Consider the following 17,820-nt stretch of genomic DNA (forward strand, 5'->3'; position numbering starts at 1 on the left):
CAGAAGAAGGCATTTTTATCAATAAGGCAATGGTGGGATGTGAGTAAAATTCAGACCCGACTGTTTTGTCAGCAGTACACTATGAATGCTACAAAGAGCACTAGTGAGGTGATGAGAGAGCTGGAGGAGGAGATTACTGAACTCCATAATGCACTGGAGATCACATACAGTGACAGGCTCTATGAAGATCTGAAGCTCAAAAAGAGGAGTTTGGCTGAGTTGTTGGACTCACAGGTACAGGGAGCATTGGTAGTTCCTCCAGGGGCTAACGCAGGTTCCAGAAGGCGAGAAGGAGAAGCTGGAGAGTGCACTGACGTTGCAGGAACTTTCTAAAGCTCTGGAAGGGCTCAACACGGGTAAAACACCCGGAATCGATGGAATACCTGTTGAGTTTTATAAAACTTTTTGGTCTGAGTTGGGAGGTGACCTTTTGGAAGTGATGGAGGAATGCATTGTGGAAAATGAACTGCCACTGAGCTGCCGGCGCGCAGTACTGACTCTGCTGCCTAAGAAAGGGGACTTGTGTTTTATTAAGAACTGGAGGCCCGTAAGTATTCTTTGCACTGACTATAAAATCTTGTCGAAGGCATTGGCAAACAGACTAAGCGGCGTAATGAGCACTATTGTGCATTCAGACCAAACACACTGCGTACCAGGCCGAACAATATTTGATAATATATTTTTGGTGCGGGATTTAATAGTTGCCTCCAAGCTCTTTGGTTTTAAAGCTGGATTGCTCTCTCTGGATCAAGAGAAGGCTTTTGACCGGGTAGACCACCGGTATCTTTTTGATGTTATTAGGTCATTTGGCTTTGGTCCCAATTTTTTGGGAAAAATTAAGTTGCTCTATAGTAGCATTTTTAGTGTACTTAAAATAAATGGTATATTATGTGCTCCTTTTAAAGTTCAAAGGGGAATTCGCCAGGGTTGTTCTTTATCGGGAATGTTATATTCTCTGTCATTTGAACCCCTGATGGTAAAATTGAGAAAGATTTTGATTGGGTTGTCTATCCCTACTGTGACAATGGAGCCTGTTAAGGTGGTGGCTTACGCTGATGATCTTGCTATTTTAGTAACAAATAAGAGAGACATTCAGATAATAGAGGAGAGCTTGAGGGTATTTGAAAGAGTGTCCTCAGCTCGGGTAAATTGGGACAAGAGTAATGCCTTTTTAATGGGAGAGTGGGAGGGCAGCAGACCACCGGATTTACCATCAGGGCTTAAATGGAACAGGGAGGTTTTCAGATATTTGGGAGTTCACTTGGGAGAGCAGGGACTGGCTAAAGAGAATTGGGAAGGAATACTGGATCAGGTGAAAGGTCGATTGGATAAATGGCGGTGGCTTCTAATTAAGCTTTCCTATAGAGGAAGAGCTTTAATTATTAATAACCTGGTCACATCAATGTTGTGGCACAGATTAATGTGTGGGGATCCCCCTCCTTCTCTGCTGTTGGAAATTCAGAGAGTATTGCTGAGTTTTTTTTGGGATGGGCTGCATTGGATAAAGCAGGGGGTGCTATACTTGCCTGTAGAAGAAGGAGGACAGGGATTGATGGATATAAAAAGCAGAATAACAGCTTTTAGACTCCAGTCGCTTCAGAGGCTGCTGTTCTGTCAAGAATCACTACCCTGGAGAACAGTGGCTTTTGCTTTTCTTCGTTTAGTAGGGAGGTTGAATTTTGATAGGCATCTGTTCTTATTAGATGGTGGAAAGTTAAATCTCTCGGTCTTGCCTGTTTTTTATAGGGGGATGCTGAATGCTTGGAAGGTTTTTAGAATTAACAAAGATTTGAAGTCTGTAGGGATGTATTGGTTGCTTGAAGAGCCTCTAATTTATAATTCAGCATTAAAATGCAATCTTTTAGAATCAAAGAGTTTTGTTTTACTTTTAATCTCCAGAGGAGTAGTGAAGGTCGGTGATTTAATTAATTTTGATAACCGAGCCTGGAAAACTGCAGAATTACTAGCAAGTGAGCTGGGTGTGAGATCAGTGCGTGTGATGGAGGGGTTTTTAGTGCAGTTGAAAGCTGTTTTGCCTGCAGACATGTTAAAACAGATGAGTCAGTTGTTCTTAGGAAAAAGCCAGCTGGAGATAGAACCGCCAGAGTTGGACCTGCAAGTTGAACCTGCAGTAGGGCAGACCACTGATACCCCGGGGCAGATCCTAAAGTTTGCAGAAGGATATAAGGTTCAGTTCGGGGGGATACAAAAAAAAGAAATGTATCGGATGTGTGTGAAAGTGTTGCATTTTCAAAATTTAAAGAACTTGCCTGATACACATTGGCGAGAGAGGCTACAGGTAGAGGACTCCATCACCCCTGCATGGAGGAATCTCTATAGATCACCAGTTCCTAAGAGAGTGGGGGATCTACAGTGGAGAATATTGCATACCATTGTGGCCACCAACTCATTTCTCTCCATCATTCAGCCGGGAAGAGGAGATACATGTCAGTTTTGCTCAATAAGGGAAACAGTTTTTCATTGTTATTTATTTTGTGGTCGGTTAAAGCCTTTGTTTGAGTTATTGAATAATTTGTTTAGTGAATTGGGTCTGAGTTTTACTCAAACTACTTTTATTTTTTGGGTGAAGAATGTTAAAGGAAATAAAAATCTTTGTCAATTGGCAAATTTTCTACTGGGCCAGGCAAAAATGGCAATTTTGAAAAGTAGGAAGAATAAAATGAATGGAGTTTTAACTGATGCGGTAATACCTATTTTTAAAGTGTTGGTAATCTCAAGAATTAAAGTTGATTTTACTTTTTATAAATTGGTGCACCAGCTAGAAAAGTTTCAGGCAATTTGGGCAATTGGGGAGGTGGTGTGTTTGGTGGAAGATGATAATTTAAAAATGTGCTTGTAATTGTTGTAATGGAAGGTTTGTATGGATATTTGTGCTATTTGTTTTGTAATGTTAATATGTTTTTGATTGATTGAAATAAAGGATATTAAAAAATAAAAAATATCTATCTATCTATCTATCTATCTATCTATCTATCTATCTATCTATCTATCTATCTATCTATCTATCTATTCGTGCTGTCTGTTTGTCGCGGTGTCTCTTGGGAGTGCTTGCAGCGTGTGGAGCTCAGAGTGAGTGAGGGGTTTTTTCCCGTTGTTTTTGTTCATTCCTTTTTTCACTTTTCATCCTTTTTTATGTTATAGGTTTAAAAAATAAAAGAAGGGAAAATAGTTGGGTCTTATCTGCCGTGATGGCCAAAGTCGGGGGAATCCCGAGGGGATCAGTTCCCAATTTTGAACATATGACACAGAGAAATTGCATAAAAATTGTAGTGGATGTGTCTGTCCCGGTTGAGAAATGTGTGGTAGAACTTGGAAAAGTAATTGGGTGTGAGAATATCAAGTCAGCGTCACGGATGAATAAGGTTGTAGTTGTATTTTTGAGCAATGAATTAATAGTTTCCGAAATGGTTCAGCAAGGGTTGGTTATTGACGGAGTGTTAGTGTCTGTTCTGCCTCTTGCGGCTCCCGCTAGGAAAATAACAATTTCCAATATTCTGCCTTTTCTGAAAAATGAACTTGTAGTGAGAGAGCTAAGTCGTCATGGTCAATTAATGTCAGGCGTTACAATGATTCCTCTGGGTTGTAAGGCCCCTGAGTTAAAGCATGTAGTTTCTTTCAGGAGACAGGTATATATGCTGCTGAATGACCCGACTGGAGAGCTGGATGTAGCTTTTAGGTTTCGGGTGGAGGGTAGCGATTATGTAGTGTTTGCTTCTTCTGATACAATGAAATGTTTTAAATGTGGCCGTAAAGGGCATATTGCAAAGAACTGTAAGAGGACTGAAGGAGAAACTGAAAGTGAGGGGGAAGAAGTCACTGAGGTGAGAGAGAGCATAGCTGAGCTGGGGAGCCAGGTTGAGGGACCTTCGGATCGCAGCACTGCGGAGAGTACTAGAACGGAGAGAGAGACTGAAAAAGTCAACCCGGGTGTGGTTGAGTCTGGTATGGTAGATGGGGAAAGTGAGTTGCAGGAATCGTCTAAAACACCTGTGGTGGGGGTGGTAGTTGACGGACAGGGTGGTGAGGGGAGAGAACAGATTGAGGAAAGCTTTGCACAGAATAAAGGTATAGTTTTAGTGTTAGAGAAGGAGAGGGAAGTGGGTGAGTTTAAACTCCCCAAAGGGAAAAGAAAGGCTAAAATTAGGCATAGTTTTGGAGCAAAACGCAGCCTTGTTTCTGAGGATGGAGTCGACCAGGCTGATGGATTAGTGAGTGAGTCATCTGAGAGAGTGGATTGCGCTCAAATGCATTGCGCAACAGGCAGTGGTGGCGATTTTAGTGAGGACGGGAGTAGTAATACTGACTCATCGGTTAGCTCTGATCTCTCGGCTAGTCAGCAAGCGAGAGGGGGGTATAGTGCTGAAAGCATACGGGCATTTTTAAGCGCTATCAAAGGGAAAAGAGGGATTTAAGTTATTGATCACTTCCCTGATTTAAAATTGTTTTTAAATTCGGCACAACAAATTAGACGTAATGCAGCTGTATTGGGAATGGAGCAAAGGGAAAGAGATCAGTTAAAAAATATAATAAGTAAAGTTCGTGCCTCTCTAAAAAAGTCATGATGGATAAGTCTACACAAGCATTGTTTCTTTTTCATGTCTACATTTTTATTAGTGTGTGTATTTTTCCTTTAAAACCTATAATGCATACTCTTAATATAGGAACTTTAAGTGTTAATGGGGGTAGAGATTGTGCAAAGAGAGCAGCTCTGTTTGAATATGTAACCCATTGCCATGCTCCAGGAGACCCATACAGATGATAATAATAAATCTGAGTGGATTCAGGATTGGGAAGGGGAGGTTATTTTTAGTCATGGAACGAATTTTAGTGCTGGAGTTGCCATATTATTTGCGAAGGGGTTTAAGTATGACTCTATCAATGTAAGGGAGGTTATTAAAGGACGCTTGTTAAGGTATCGGAAGAAGGTAGAAAGTTAGTATTTGTTAATATTTATGCACCAAATGATGGGAGAGAGAGGGTGCTGTTTTTTCAGACTCTCAATGGAGTTATTGCCCAGAGTCAGACTGAAGAAGTGGTTTTATTAGCTGGTGATTTTAACTGTACAGTTGACGACAAGCTAGACAGAAACGGCCCAGAGCCCCACCCCAGGTCAGTTAAGGAGCTGGTCACTGTTTTAACAGCGCGGGATATGGAGGATGTGTGGAGATTAATGAATCCTGATGTGAAGCAGTATACCTGGGCTAAGGGGAGTGATGGGAATATATGTTTAGCTCGATTAGATACGTTTTATGTTTTTAAGCATCAATTAAATTGTTATTCTGAATGTACTATTCACCCCACAGGTCTATCTGATCATAGTTTGGTCAGTTTGAATATGATTATCCCTATTGCACGTGTTTATTCGTCTTATTGGCATTTTAATACTAAACTTTTAAAAGACAGTCATTTTTTTAAATGTTTCAAATTCTTTTGGGAACGGTGGAGGAGGCAGAAAAAGACATTTTTATCAATAAGGCAATGGTGGGATGTGAGTAAAATTCAGACCCGACTGTTTTGTCAGCAGTACACTATGAATGCTACAAAGAGCACTAGTGAGGTGATGAGAGAGCTGGAGGAGGAGATTACTGAACTCCATAATGCACTGGAGACCACATACAGTGACAGGCTCTATGAAGATCTGAAGCTCAAAAAGAGGAGTTTGGCTGAGTTGTTGGACTCACAGGTACAGGGAGCATTGGTACGTTCAAGGTTTTTAAAGCTTTCCCAGATGGATGCTCCAACTCAATACTTTTTTGCATTGGAAAAGAAAGTGGTTCAGAGTAAAGCAATACACTGTCTTAGAACAGTGAATGGTCAGTTGCTGTGTGAGCCTGAGGTTATCAGGGAACACACTGTGGGTTTCTTTTCACAACTGTACACGGCAGAGGCTGTGGATGGATCTGAGGGAGCCAAGTAGTTCCTCCAGGGGCTAACGCAGGTTCCAGAAGGCGGGAAGGAGAAGCTGGAGAGTGCACTGACGTTGCAGGAACTTTCTAAAGCTCTGGAAGGGCTCAACACGGGTAAAACACCCGGAATCGATGGAATACCTGTTGAGTTTTATAAAACTTTCTGGTCTGAGTTGGGAGGTGACCTTTTGGAAGTGATGGAGGAATGCATTGTGGAAAATGAACTGCCACTGAGCTGCCGGCGCGCAGTACTGACTCTGCTGCCTAAGAAAGGGGACTTGTGTTTTATTAAGAACTGGAGGCCCGTAAGTATTCTTTGCACTGACTATAAAATCTTGTCGAAGGCATTGGCAAACAGACTAAGCGGAGTAATGAGCACTATTGTGCATTCTGACCAAACATACTGCGTACCAGGCCGAACAATATTTGATAATATATTTTTGGTGCGGGATTTAATAGTTGCCTCCAAGCTCTTTGGTTTTAAAGCTGGATTGCTCTCTCTGGATCAAGAGAAGGCTTTTGACCGGGTAGACCACCGGTATCTTTTTGATGTTATTAGGTCATTTGGCTTTGGTCCCAATTTTTTGGGAAAAATTAAGTTGCTCTATAGTAGCATTTTTAGTGTACTTAAAATAAATGGTATATTATGTGCTCCTTTTAAAGTTCAAAGGGGAATTCGCCAGGGTTGTTCTTTATCGGGAATGTTATATTCTCTGTCATTTGAACCCCTGATGGTAAAATTGAGAAAGATATTGATTGGGTTGTCTATCCCTACTGTGACAATGGAGCCTGTTAAGGTGGTGGCTTACGCTGATGATCTTGCTATTTTAGTAACAAATAAGAGAGACATTCAGATAATAGAGGAGAGCTTGAGGGTATTTGAAAGAGTGTCCTCAGCTCGGGTAAATTGGGACAAGAGTAATGCCTTTTTAATGGGAGAGTGGGAGGGCAGCAGACCACCGGATTTACCATCAGGGCTTAAATGGAACAGGGAGGTTTTCAGATATTTGGGAGTTCACTTGGGAGAGCAGGGACTGGCTAAAGAGAATTGGGAAGGAATACTGGATCAGGTGAAAGGTCGATTGGATAAATGGCGGTGGCTTCTAATTAAGCTTTCCTATAGAGGAAGAGTTTTAATTATTAATAACCTGGTCACATCAATGCTGTGGCACAGATTAATGTGTGGGGATCCCCCTCCTTCTCTGCTGTTGGAAATTCAGAGAGTATTGCTGAGTTTTTTTTGGGATGGGCTGCATTGCATAAAGCAGGGGGTGCTATACTTGCCTGTAGAAGAAGGAGGACAGGGATTGATGGATATAAAAAGCAGAATAACAGCTTTTAGACTCCAGTCGCTTCAGAGGCTGCTGTACTGTCAAGAATCACTACCCTGGAGAACAGTGGCTTTTGCTTTTCTTCGTTTAGTAGGGAGGTTGTTCTTATTAGATGGTGGAAAGTTAAATCTCTCGGTCTTGCCTGTTTTTTATAGGGGGATGCTGAATGCTTGGAAGGTTTTTAGAATTAACAGAGATTTGAAGTCTGTAGGGATGTATTGGTTGCTTGAAGAGCCTCTAATTTATAATTCAGCATTAAAATGCAATCTTTTAGAATCAAAGAGTTTTGTTTTACTTTTAATCTCCATAGGAGTAGTGAAGGTCGGTGATTTAATTAATTTTGATAACCGAGCCTGGAAAACTGCAGAATTACTAGCAAGTGAGCTGGGTGTGAGATCAGTGCGTGTGATGGAGGGGTTTTTAGTGCAGCTGAAAGCTGTTTTGCCTGCAGACATGTTAAAACAGATGAGTCAGTTGTTCTTAGGAAAAAGCCAGCTGGAGACAGAACCGCCAGAGTTGGACCTGCAAGTTGAACCTGCAGTAGGGCAGACCACTGATACCCCGGGGCAGATCCTAAAGTTTGCAGAAGGATATAAGGTTCAGTTCGGGGGGATACAAAAAAAAGAAATGTATCGGATGTGTGTGAAAGTGTTGCATTTTCAAAATTTAAAGAACTTGCCTGATACACATTGGCGAGAGAGGCTACAGGCAGAGGACTCCATCACCCCTGCATTGAGGAATCTCTATAGATCACCAGTTCCTAAGAGAGTGGGGGATCTACAGTGGAGAATATTGCATACCATTGTGGCCACCAACTCATTTCTCTCCATCATTCAGCCGGGGAGAGGAGATACATGTCAGTTTTGCTCAATAAGGGAAACAGTTTTTCATTGTTATTTATTTTGTGGTTGGTTAAAGCCTTTGTTTGAGTTATTGAATGATTTGTTTAGTGAATTGGGTCTGAGTTTTACTCAAACTACTTTTATTTTTTGGGTGAAGAATGTTAAAGGAAATAAAAATCTTTGTCAATTGGCAAATTTTCTACTGGGCCAGGCAAAAATGGCAATTTTGAAAAGTAGGAAGAATAAAATGAATGGAGTTTTAACTGATGCGGTAATACCTATTTTTAAAGTGTTGGTAATCTCAAGAATTAAAGTTGATTTTACTTTTTATAAATTGGTGCACCAGCTAGAAAAGTTTCAGGCAATTTGGGCAATTGGGGAGGTGGTGTGTTTGGTGGAAGATGATAATTTAAAAATGTGCTTGTAATTGTTGTAATGGAAGGTTTGTATGGATATTTGTGCTATTTGTTTTGTAATGTTAATATGTTTTTGATTGATTGAAATAAAGGATATTAAAAATCTATATCTATCTATCTATCTATCTATCTATCTATCTATCTATCTATCTATCTATCTATCCAACTTTTTATTTATAAATGTCAATATTATTTATTTTATTCATCTCTATCTAACTTTTGATTTATAATTATAAATATATATATCTTTTTTTGTCTCTATATTTTGATATCTAAAAATAAATATTATTTTTTAATCTCTCCTTCTCTCTATCCATCCATCTATTAGCCATACCATTACAAAAAAGTCTTCTTATATCATCCATTTCACATGATTAATGTTGTCATTGAAGCTAAATCAATCAAAATTACAGGACCAGAGGGAGACACAAAAGAGATATGCACCAGGAGCCGGTTTTTCAAAACTTGTAATCTGGATCATTTTGATCAATTTGTTCAGAAAATGTCACTGCTGGATTATCCATATTACGAATAACTGTGATTAAAAAGTCCAGCATTTTAAAAAGTAATCTCAATCACAAAATATAGGATTACAAATCCAGATCATTTGTATCCAGATTGCAAGTTTTGAAAAAGCAGCTCCCGGGGAGCCTCCAACTCACAACTGCAGCATCCTGCCGTGTAAGTACGACACACAAAACAAGTGCACCACATAGAGCACCTGGAGGAGACATCGAGCAGTTGGCACGTGTGGGGCATTGTGGCTTAGTTGGTTAAAGCACCTGTCTTGTAAACAGGAGATCCTGGGTTCGAATCCCAGCAGTGCCTCTTTTAATTCTTGTCCCAAAGCTAAATACATACCGTCTTCTTCTTCTAAAAAAAAAAGACACAACTAATTAATTAAAAAAAACACACATAAACATTCACGACTCTGGCGTGACTCAAACCCGCAACCTTCAAATCACACCACACAACCAGCCTAAAAGTCCAACATGCTATCCATTGCACCACAGAGCCCTGCACCGTTATGACCGGCACGGCAAAGTTGAGGTAGACGGAGCCAAGGCCACGGAGGAAAACGTGCCAAAAAACGACACGGATGGGATTCAAACCTGCGCGTACAGAGCACAGTGCAAGGCATGGCCTTTACCACTCGGTCACCTTGTCCTCCATGCAGCAATCACATTAAAAAAACACATTTCACTCTTCCATCACCCAGCCCTTTCTGGTTTCATTCATTCAATCAATCAATCAATCTATCTATCTATCTATCTATCTATCTATCTAACTTTTGATTTATAAATGTCAATATTATTTATTAAATTAATCTCTATCTAACTTTTGATTTTTAATTATAAATACACTGTATATATATTTTTTTTTCTCTCTCTCTATCTATATTTTGATTTCTAAAAATCAATATTATTTTTTAACTCTCTCCTTCTCTCTATCCATCCATCTATTAGCCATACCATTACAAAAAAAGTCTTCTTCTATCCTCCGTTTCACATGATTAATGTTGTCATTGAAGCTAAATCAATCAAATTTACAGGACAAGAGGGAGACACAAAAGAGATATGCACCAGGAGCCGGTTTTTCAAAACTTGTAATCTGGATCATTTTGATCAATTTGTTCAGAAAATGTCACTGCTGGATTATCCATATTACGAATAACTGCGATTAAAAAGTCCAGCATTTTAAAAAGTAATCTCAATCACAAATCATAGGATTACAAATCCAGATCATTTGTATCCAGATTGCAAGTTTTGAAAAAGCAGCTCCCGGGGAGCCTCCAACTCACAACTGCAGCATCCTGCCGTGTAAGTACGACACACAAAACAAGTGCACCACATAGAGCACCTGGAGGAGACATTGAGCAGTTGGCACGTGTCTGGCATTGTGGCTTAGTTGGTTAAAGCACCTGTCTTGTAAACAGGAGATCCTGGGTTCGAATCCCAGCAGTGCCTCTTTTATTTCTTGTCCCAAAGCTAAATGCATACCGTCTTCTTCTTCTAAAAAAACCCCACAACTAATTAATTAAAAAAAACACACATAAACATTCACGACTCTGGCGGGACTCAAACCCGCAACCTTTAAATAACACCACACAACCAGCCTAAAAGTCCAACATGCTATCCATTGCACCACAGAGCCCTGCACCGTTATGACCGGCACGGCAAAGTTGAGGTAGACGGAGCCAAGGCCACGGAGGAAAACGTGCCAAAAAACAACACGGATGGGATTCAAACCTGCGCGTACAGAGCACAGTGCAAGGCATGGCCTTTACCACTCGGTCACCTCGTCCTCCATGCAGCAATCACATTAAAAAAACACATTTCACTCTTCCATCACCCAGCCCTTTCTGGTTTCATTCATTCAATCAATCAATCTATCTATCTATCTATCTATCTGTCTATCTATCTGTTCTGTCTAGTGTGATGCATGCTGGGAGAGTGGAGTGAGTGAGGTGGAGTGGATTGAAAGTAGGTGTTTCGTTTTTCTTTCTTTTTTATATGTGTTTGTTAATGTGAATAGTTCTTTTGTTTTGTTTGTTAAATAAATTAAAGAAGTTTGTCTTTTGCGGTCAGCATGGCTGGCTCAGGGGGGGTTTTCCCCCTTGAGAGTTTAACTCGTAAGCACGGAGTTAAAATAGCTACGGAAGGTTTTGTTCCTATAGAGAAGTGCATGTTAGCGATTGGGAAAGTAGTCGGTTATGACAATATAAAGTCTGCATCTAGAATGAATGGATCAGTCGTGGCGTTTTTAAGTCAAACTGATCTAGTGAATAAAGTAGTAGAAAATGGAATTGTTTTGAATGATTCTCTGGTTGCAGTGACGCCATTAGTGACACCAGCGAGGAAAATAATCATATCAAACGTTCCACCTTTCCTTAAAAATGCATTAATTATAAATGAATTGTCTCGACATGGGCAAATTGTTTCAGCCCCAAAAAGAATCCCGTTGGGCTGTAAATCTCCATTATTACAACATGTGGTCTCCTTCAGGAGACAGTTGTTTATGGTTCTGAATAAAGGGAGTGAGGAACTTAACATTGTTTTAAAGTTTAAAGTGGATGGTTGTGACTACGTGATTTTTGCTACTTCAGAAACGATGAAATGTTTCAATTGTGGGGCGGATGGACATTTAGTTAAAAATTGCCCGAAAACAAAAGATAGAGAGGAGAGAGAAGGGGGAGAGGTGAGCGAGAAAGTAGCGGTGAACTTGAAATCCACAGAGCCGAGTAATGTTGATGTTGAAACAGAGAGTGGGGGTATGGAGAGAGGGAATGTGAGCGCTGAAAATGATGGAGAGGTGGCTGGGACGAGTGTTGGTGTGGAGGTGAGCGGAACAGAGAGTAAAACTGGCGAGAAGGAAATTAAGAATACCAGTAGTGATGGTAATGAAAAACAACAGATTGAAGGTGGTACTGTTAATGATACGGATAGTATGAGAGAAGCAGAGACTGGAGAAGTAAGAGAGGACAATCAGGGTGCGGGTGGAAATAAAACCGAGCGTCTAGGGGAGAGTGCATCGGAGAATGTTTCTGAAGTAAGCAGTTTGGCAATGGAAATGAGTGAGAATATGAATGATAATGTTGGATTTAAGACTCCAGGAAAAAAGAGGAAAAAATTATTAAAAAGGAAAAATATAGAGGAAGTAGAAACAAGGGGAAAAGAACAACCTCCTAAAAAGGAGGGGCAAAAGCCCTGGAGTGTTTTGGTTGCCAGCACCATACATGAAAGTAATTCAGAGTCAGAGAGAGAGGAGGAGGAGGAGGCTGTGTTAACCGACTCCTCTCAATGCTCTGAATCCATTTTGTTAAAGAGCGGGTATGGTGAGCAAGATATAAGAGAGTTTTTACTGTTGACAAAGGGAAGGAGAAAAGTTGATGTGGAGGATTTTTTTCCTGACTTAAGTTTGTTTGTGAACTCAGCGGCTTATCTGGTAAAGAAGTCCTCTGGGTCAAATTTTACAGATCAAGAACGCTGGTGTTTAAAGAATTGTTTGATTAGAGTTCGTGGTAAACTTAATCAAAAATAAAAATGGTAAACTCCGTGGTTTTTTTCCAAATATTGTTTGTTTTTTTTTCTATCCCAATGATGACTTTTCTGTTAGGGACTATTAACATAAATGGTTGTAGAGACAGTTTTAAGAGGGCTTCTGTTTTTGAATATTTGAACCAGAAAAAACTGGATGTCATTTTCTTACAAGAAACTCATTGTGATTTCAAAACCCAGTCAGAGTGGGAAAAGGAATGGAAAGGGCAAATGTTCTTTAGTCATGGATCTAATGTGAGTGCTGGGGTGGCAGTTTTGTTTAAGGAACATTTTAAACCTGAGTCTGTGGACTTTACTGAACTGGTAAAAGGTCGGATGCTTAAAATAGAAGCTGTAGTAGAAGGACAATCCTTTGTATTTATTAATATTTATGCCCCCAATGATGGAAAAGAGAGGTTGGAATTTTTCAAAATTCTGGACGAGGTTTTAGTAGAATGCACGTCTGATGAGGTTTTGTTTTTAGCAGGGGACTTTAATTGTACTGCTCATTGTAAAATAGACAGAAATCATCCTGAGCCACACCTTAAGTCTGCAAGAGAATTATCAGTTATATTAAAAAAGATTGATTTAATTGATGTGTGGAAAAGTGTGCATCCTAATAAAAGACAATATACTTGGGTTAAGTACAGTAAGAGTCACATCTCAATGGCGAGATTAGATCGGATTTATGTTTTCAAAGAGCATTTTAATCTGATAAAACAATGTAGCATCTCTCCTTCTACCTTTTCTGATCACAACCTTGTATTCCTTTCTGTTTTATTGCCTAATGTTAAACGCAGTCGTTCCTATTGGAAATTCAACACTAGTTTGTTAAATGATTTGCATTTTATCAAATGTTTTAATTTCTTTTGGAAAACATGGAGGGATGATAAAGGTTCCTTTTCAAATCTTAGACAATGGTGGGACGTAGGTAAAGTTCAAATAAAAACATTCTGTCAACAGTACAATGAAAACGTTACAAAGAGGGTAAATGAGTCTCTGCAGGAGCTGGAGCGGGATGTCTTAGAGCTCCAGAGAGCTCTAGACTCCAAGCAAAATGATAATCTAATTGAAAAATTAAAGTACAAAAAGAAATTAATTGCAAATCTTTTGGATGTAAAAGTGAAAGGAGCACTGGTGAGATCTAGGGTGCAGGGGCTGACGAAGATGGACGCACCTACTCAGTTTTTTTTCAGTTTGGAGAAAAAAAGTAGCCAAAGGAAGGCAATTCATTGTCTAAGGAGGCCGGACGGAGTGGAGCTGAGAGACCCGGAGGAGATCAGGAGGCACGCTGTCCAGTTCTACTCAGGTTTATTTGCAGCGGAGGCTGGGGCTGAGCCTGAGGAGGTGCAGGGTTTCCTGCAGGGCATGACGTGTTTGCCTGAGGAGGCTAATGAAGGGCTGGGGAGTGCCCTGTCTATCGAAGAACTTACTGTTGCTCTGCAAGGGCTGAATCAGGGCAAAGCTCCTGGCATTGATGGCTTGCCCGTGGAGTTTTATAAAAGTTTTTGGCAACTGTTGAAATATGATCTTGCTGAAGTTTTTGAAGAGAGTTTTGAGCAAGGAGAGCTGCCGCTAAGCTGCAGGAGAGCAGTTATCACGCTCCTTCCAAAGAAAGGTGATCTTTGCGACATAAAAAATTGGAGACCTGTGTCACTGTTGTGCTCCGAATATAAAATTCTTTCTAGAGCTCTAGTCAACAGACTGAGTACAGTGATCGAGACTGTGGTGCACCCTGATCAAACTTATTGCATCCCAAATAGATCCATTTTTGATAATATCTTTTTGGTCAGGGACATATTGGCAGCCTCAAAATTGTTTGGCTTTAGTACTGGTCTTTTTTTGTTAGATCAGGAAAAGGCTTTTGATAGAGTCGACCACCAGTATTTATGGAAGGTCCTCGCTGCTTTTGGTCTTAACTCTAATTTCATTAGTAAAATAAGATCGCTCTATTGTAACGTTTTCAGTTTGATTAAAATAAACGGAGGACTTACTGCACCTTTTAAAATTCAGAGAGGAATTAGACAAGGATGCCCTCTATCTGGTATGTTATACGCACTATCAATTGAACCTTTCTTGAGTAGGTTAAGAAGTGTTTTGACGGGCTTAGATATTCCAAACTGCAATCAGTCAATTAAGCTGTCAGCTTATGCTGACGATATTATGTTGTTTATAAGTAGTCAAGAAGACATAAAAGTGTTAGTTGAGACCCAGAAAATCTTTGAAAAGGTTTCGTCTGCACGAGTAAATTGGAGTAAGAGCAGTGCTGTGCAGGTTGGGGAAGAAAAAAGATGCAAGTCATTGGTATTGCCTGATGGACTGCAGTGGACCCGAGAAGGTTTCAAGTATTTGGGAATTTTTATGGGCAATGAGAAAATGGAAAGGCAAAATTGGGAAGGGGTTTTGGAAAATATAAAAGGACGTTTGCAGAGGTGGAGGTGGCTGCTTCCTCAAATGTCTTTTAGAGGAAGAGTTTTAGTGGTAAATAGGGCAGCAGTGTGGAGTAGTGGTTAGGGCTCTGGACTCTTGACCGGAGGGTCGTGGGTTCAATCCCCAGTGGGGACACTGCTGCTGTACCCTTGAGCAAGGTACTTTACCTAGATTGCTCCAGTAAAAACCCAACTGTATAAATGGGTAATTGTATGTAAAAATAATGTGATATCTTGTAACAATTGTAAGTCGCCCTGGATAAGGGCGTCAGCTAAGGATTAAATAATAATAATAATAATAAATAATTTAGTCGCCTCCAGTCTTTGGCATAAGTTAATTTGTGTGGAGCCTCCAAAAATGTTGTTGAAACAGATCCAATCCCTGCTTTTGGAGTTTTTTTGGAATGGATATTGCTGGTTGAGGCAGTGTGTGTTGCATTTGCCATTGGATGAGGGTGGGCAAGGATTCATTAATATTGAGTGCAGGACAGCTGCTTTCAGACTGCAAACATTGCAAAAATTGTTTTATTCACCGGTAGAGTTGCCTTGGAGAGGACTGGCGTTGTCTTTCTTTCGTCAGGTTGGAGGGTTTGGTTTTGATTTTAATTTGCTATTTATGGATGTTGGTCAAATTAATTTGTCGTGTCTTCCTCTGTTTTACAGGAGCATGCTGAGGGCTTGGGGTGCACTAAAGGCTGAGTATGAGTTTTCTTTAGACCCCTTTTGGGTTCTACAACAGCCTTTGGTGTTAAATCCACAATTTAGTTTCATTTATAGTTTCAAATCGGTTAATGATTCCCTTATTAGGGCTAAACTTGTGAGGATCTATGATCTAATAGACACAGAAAAATGTGCTTGGAAGGACCCAGAATGTTTAGCCAATGCTCTGGCCATGCGGTCTGTACGTGTGGCAGGCGTTTACCTGTCACAGCTGAATGAAGCTCTGCTCCCAGAGTGGCGAGAGGCACTGGAGAGTGTTTTTAGTGAGCATCGAATCCCTCAGCAGGCTCCGTTTCCTTCCTTGCTAATCTCTCCTGCTATTAGTAATTTTGAGGAAGAGAGTGGCAAGATTTTAAAAGTGAAGGACTTGTGTAGATGCCACTTTTCCCTATTGGAGGGGAAAAAAGCATATCAAATGTGTGTGAAAGTAAAGTTCCAAGATGTGCTTAAAGTTCTACCGGACACACATTGGAGAGAGCGGCTGGGAGCTGGAGAGGAGGACAAGCCAGCCTGGAGAGCTTTATACCAACCTCCCCTTGGTAAAAGATCTGGTGACTTACAATGGAGACTCTTGCATACCATTCTGGCTGTTAATGCTTTTATAACAATACTAAATCCGGAGGTGAATGACAAGTGCCCTTTCTGCAGCAAAAGAGAGACTGTTTTTCACTGCTACATGGAATGTCAAAGATTGGATCCATTGTTTGTTTTTTTAAACAACCTCTTTTTAAAGCTGGGTTTGGAGTTCACGAAGACGGTTTTTATTTTTGGGGTCACATATGCAAAGAGTAAAAAGTTTGTGTTTCAGTTGGCTAATTTTATGTTAGGTCAAGCTAAATTGGCCATTTTAAAAAGTAGGAGCAGTGAAATTGATAAAAACAGTCAAGACTTGGTTAAAGTGTTTCGAAAGCTAGTAAGGGAACGTATAGGTGTTGAATTTAATTTTTATAAAATGATGCACGATTTATTAAAATTTGAAATTATATGGTGTTTTAATGGAGTGCTCTGTGAGGTGGATGAAGAGTCTGATGAAATTGTTCTAAATATATGAATTTTTTGTAGAATTTATTGTAATGTAAAAGTTTATACTCTGTTGTAAATAAATGTTATTTAAAAAGTAAGTATCTATCTATCTATCTATCTATCTATCTATCTATCTATCTATCTATCTATCTATCTATCTTTTGATTTATAAATGTCAATATTATTTATTAAATTAATCTCTATCTAACTTTTGATTTTTAATTATAAATACACTGTATATATATATTTTTATCTCTCTCTATCTATATTTTGATTTCTAAAAATCAATATTATTTTTTACCTCTCTCCTTCTCTCTATCCATCCATCTATTAGCCATACCATTACAAAAAAAGTCTTCTTCTATCCTCCGTTTCACATGATTAATGTTGTCATTGAAGCTAAATCAATCAAAATTACAGGACCAGAGGGAGACACAAAAGAGATATGCACCAGGAGCCGGTTTTTCAAAACTTGTAATCTGGATCATTTTGATCAATTTGTTCAGAAAATGTCACTGCTGGATTATCCATATTACGAATAACTGCGATTAAAAAGTCCAGCATTTTAAAAAGTAATCTCAATCACAAAATATAGGATTACAAATCCAGATCATTTGTATCCAGATTGCAAGTTTTGAAAAAGCAGCTCCCGGGGAGCCTCCAACTCACAACTGCAGCATCCTGCCGTGTAGTACGACACACAAAACAAGTGCACCACATAGAGCACCTGGAGGAGACATCGAGCAGTTGGCACGTGTGGGGCATTGTGGGGCATTGTGGCTTAGTTGGTTAAAGCACCTGTCTTGTAAACAGGAGATCCTGGGTTCGAATCCCAGCAGTGCCTCTTTTTATTCTTGTCCCAAAGCTAAATGCATACCGTCTTCTTCTTCTAAAAAAAAAAACACAACTAATTAATAAAAAAAAACACACATAAACATTCACGACTCTGGCGGGACTCAAACCCACAACCTTTGAATCACACCACACAACCAGCCTAAAAGCCCAACATGCTATCCACTGCGCCACAGAGCCCTGTACCGTTATGACCGGCACGGCAAAGTTGAGGTAGACGGAGCCAAGGCCACGGAAGAAAAT

General features: G+C 39.9%; 3 non-coding genes across 3 annotated transcripts; all 3 read left to right on the forward strand.

Moving 5' to 3' along the window:
• The first annotated feature begins 9,270 nt into the window (after positions 1 to 9,270).
• Positions 9,271 to 9,344, forward strand: trnat-ugu (transfer RNA threonine (anticodon UGU)). Its single transcript has one exon. It is a non-coding gene; the product is annotated as a tRNA-Thr (tRNA).
• Positions 9,345 to 10,409: 1,065 nt separating this feature from the next.
• On the forward strand, positions 10,410 to 10,483 carry trnat-ugu (transfer RNA threonine (anticodon UGU)). Its single transcript has one exon. It is a non-coding gene; the product is annotated as a tRNA-Thr (tRNA).
• Positions 10,484 to 17,495: 7,012 nt separating this feature from the next.
• On the forward strand, positions 17,496 to 17,569 carry trnat-ugu (transfer RNA threonine (anticodon UGU)). The gene has a single exon. It is a non-coding gene; the product is annotated as a tRNA-Thr (tRNA).
• Positions 17,570 to 17,820: the final 251 nt, after the last annotated feature.

Source organism: Acipenser ruthenus, chromosome 24, assembly GCF_902713425.1.
Source record: "Acipenser ruthenus chromosome 24, fAciRut3.2 maternal haplotype, whole genome shotgun sequence".
Lineage (NCBI taxonomy): Eukaryota > Metazoa > Chordata > Actinopteri > Acipenseriformes > Acipenseridae > Acipenser > Acipenser ruthenus.